The 2648-nt window shown below is 36.1% G+C and overlaps 1 long non-coding RNA gene across 1 annotated transcript; it reads right to left on the reverse strand.

Moving 5' to 3' along the window:
* Positions 1–725: 725 nt before the first annotated feature.
* LOC107558077 (uncharacterized) lies at positions 726–1765 on the reverse strand. Its single transcript, XR_001605456.1, has 3 exons — positions 1702–1765; positions 921–987; positions 726–804 (listed from the first exon to the last, which is right to left on the reverse strand). It is a non-coding gene; the product is annotated as an uncharacterized lncRNA (long non-coding RNA).
* Between the last annotated feature and the right edge of the window lie 883 nt (positions 1766–2648).

The following is a 2648-nucleotide window of genomic DNA, read 5'->3' on the forward strand; positions in this document are numbered from 1 at the left end:
GATCATGCAGGTACTTTAAAGCCATGCAGACCTTCACAATCCAGTCCAGAATCTGTAATTCAGTAAAATGGGAATTTACTAAATTTATTTAGTTAAAAATGCAATATCTACTATTGACGGCAAGAGGTTAAAAATGATTTGGAATGGCGCACACCTGTCTATAAGAGGTCTAACAGCTGAAAGTGCATACCAGAGCAAAAACTAAACTGTGTCCAACATATGGGGTATGAATACTTTCACAAGGCTCTGTATATTATGAGAAACATCAGTTTTAAATGTGGGAAGCTGGTTGCTCAGGTGTTCTCTGATGTACATCTCAAGATGAATGTATGCATGTCATTATATAGGGTTGTGCTGCTTTAAAAGATCCTATAGATCACAGTTGCTCAATCCTGCTCTTGGAGTGTCACCACCCTACAGAGATTTGCTCCAGCCCGCTCCAACATACCTGTCTGGAAGTTTCTAGTAATGCTAATGACCTAGATTAGCTGCTTCAGATGTTTCAATAGGGTTGAAGCCAGACAATGCCGCTCTAGTTTAATAAATCATGCTAACGTATAGATGGATCTCTGCTCCTGGAGAGCCAACATTTTTCAGCTCCAAAATGAATCAAGTACACTTGCTTGTATTTGTAAGTGTTTCTGAAATGTATAATGCCTGTGCTAATGGGTTAAACCTCACCATCAATCTACAATCATACCTCATTCTCAGAAAATGTAACATTTTCCTCCTTTTTGTTTTTGATTTTCTGAGCGAGATCTCCGCCTTCACAGTGCTCCAGTACAAGATACAGACAGTCAGAATCTGAAAACAGATTCATTAGTTTAAAATCATTTAAAAACACACTAATATTTAATAATTCATTTAGCCCTGAATGCAGCTAATGTAGATGAACAGAATTAATTTAGAATTGTATCAACCTTTGATAAATTCCTTGTGCTGGACGATGTGTGGGTGATTGAGATGGGGGAGAAACTTTGATTCGTCCTAAAAACAGACAGAACTCATAAAGTCACATTTATTTAAAGCACTTTTTTCAATACATATTGTTTCAAAGCAGCTTTACAGTAATGCAGAGGAAAATAACAGTTACTGGTTAATGTTGTTTAAAGGGTTAGTTCACCCTAAAATGAAAAGCATCTCATTTACTCACTCTCAAGACATTTAGGTATATATGACTATTTTTTTCAGACGTACACAATCTGAGTTACATTAAAACATGTCCTGGCTCTTCTAAGCTTTATAATGGCAGTGAATGGGGCGCTGCATTTTGAAGCCCAAAAAAGTGCATCCATCCATCATGAAAGTATCACGGCTCCAGGGGGTTTATAAAGGCCTTCTGAAGCAATGCGATGGGTGCATTGTAAAAAAATTGTATTAACATAATATGTTATTACATTACACAAATTAATTGCATGCAGGTATTTAAAAAAAGTACAATGCAAGTACATATAAGTACAATGTAAAAACATGTATGTACGCAATGAGTGCATTGTATCAAATTATTAATTTAAATGTAAGTACATAGTTGTTAAGGCATGTACACCTATAGGATGGCTTGAGGCTTAGTAAATCATGGGGTAATTTTCATTTTTGGGTGAACTATCCCTATAAGTATTAATATTCATGCGAGGCTATAGGAATTTCTCTTTCTCCTCATTTACCTCTCAGGTCTCATTATAATCAAACTGTCTAACTTACCTGGTTAGCGCTCAACTTTTTAATGACAAACTGATCACCAGCTTCATTTTTCACCAGGATCTTATTCTCCTCTTCCCTCACCAGAGAGTAGCCATGTTCCTTTAGAGCTGACGGACTGTTGCCCATTGCTGAAAATATCTGCAAAGCAAAATGTTTAAGAAGGGAATGTATTTATGTATATTTAAGCTAACCAAAGATTTGCTTTCAGTGGAAATTGTTATATGCAAGGATACAAGGGTAAATAATTAAGCAGATATTGAGAAATGAGAAATGGAAACAAGGCAATCGATTTAAAGAGCATTGGTGAAAGTCGTTTAATTGTTTACTGTTCGTTTAACAGATGCATAAAATTATTTTCATGTTTTGTTATTGTAACTGTTTTTCTTTTGACAAATCAACTAAGATAATTAATGTTGTTCAGATAACATAATATTTAGAGTCTCTGTTAATTAAACTAAACGCTTTTGTTGTGTTTTTAAAATGATCTGATTCACACGTTCAATCATCACATCACAGTTCTCCTTGACAGTGGCTTTCTCGTTCAGGGTGATCGGGCTGAAGGATGAATGCAAGTGCTTATTGACAATCTCAGTGAGATTGTTGGTGGCTTCGAAGTTGCTTTTCATCAGCTCAATAAGCTCTTGACTTCTGCGGATAACCTTCTCCCTTCTTTCAGGATTTCCAGGGAAGAACAAATCACTCAAAGACATTTTCCTTTATGCTAGGGTCTTGTCTTGAAATAAGACAGAAACAATTACATGAGAAAACTGGAATTACACAAACACAATGTATTGTGTGTGTGCAAGTTTTTTGTGTTTGTTTATGTGTGCGTGTGTCTCTTTAATAGGTTCACTTCAATGCTGTGAAGCGGTCGCTATGGGAACACATTCAGTGTGAAGAATGTCTGAACCTTATACCATCACACCATTGTAGCGCTTAGCACCACT

The sequence above is a fragment of the Sinocyclocheilus grahami genome, unplaced genomic scaffold, assembly GCF_001515645.1.
Source record: "Sinocyclocheilus grahami isolate Dianchi unplaced genomic scaffold, SAMN03320097.WGS_v1.1 scaffold631.1, whole genome shotgun sequence".
Lineage (NCBI taxonomy): Eukaryota > Metazoa > Chordata > Actinopteri > Cypriniformes > Cyprinidae > Sinocyclocheilus > Sinocyclocheilus grahami.